Below are 545 nucleotides of genomic sequence, written 5' to 3'. Positions count from 1 at the left end.
ATTTTCACTGTGATGATCTCTACGGGGTAAAAAAGGCTGTTCTCGAGCAAGTAACACTCCTCTCGACTAATTCTCAGCAAGAAAGCAAGTATGTGGTTTTCCCAGATTGTCAAACTAGTCTCTCATATAAGTAGAGGAAAGGTACCCTGGACCAGAAGTCAATGCATCCACAAAAACACATGAGGACACTTAACTTTGGCAACTGTTTGAACCCACCGCCCACTGTGGTTGGCTGTGAGACACACACACACACACACACACACACACACACACACACACACACACACACACACACACCACCTACCTATGGGAGGCCAAGTGAAGAGAAGTTCAGCCAAGTCTAGACAAAGTACTCCCCTGTATTGTCTAACAGGCAGAAGTCCTCGTGGTGATTCAGCGACATTGTTCGACTGTCAGTACACCATCCAATTATGGCCCGGCTCCACAACAGGTCCAGGGAGAGAAAGACCCACAGGATGAAGATGTGAAACAAGAGGACTGGATATAAAGAGACAGCCAGGGAAATGCAAGGAGGAGTGGGGGTG

Source organism: Seriola lalandi, unplaced genomic scaffold, assembly GCF_002814215.2.
Source record: "Seriola lalandi dorsalis isolate HSWRI2012SDOR001 ecotype SW California unplaced genomic scaffold, Sedor1 jcf7180002054764, whole genome shotgun sequence".
NCBI lineage: Eukaryota > Metazoa > Chordata > Actinopteri > Carangiformes > Carangidae > Seriola > Seriola lalandi.
The sequence above is the reverse complement of the archived record's forward strand: the minus strand, read 5'-3'. Positions refer to the sequence as shown.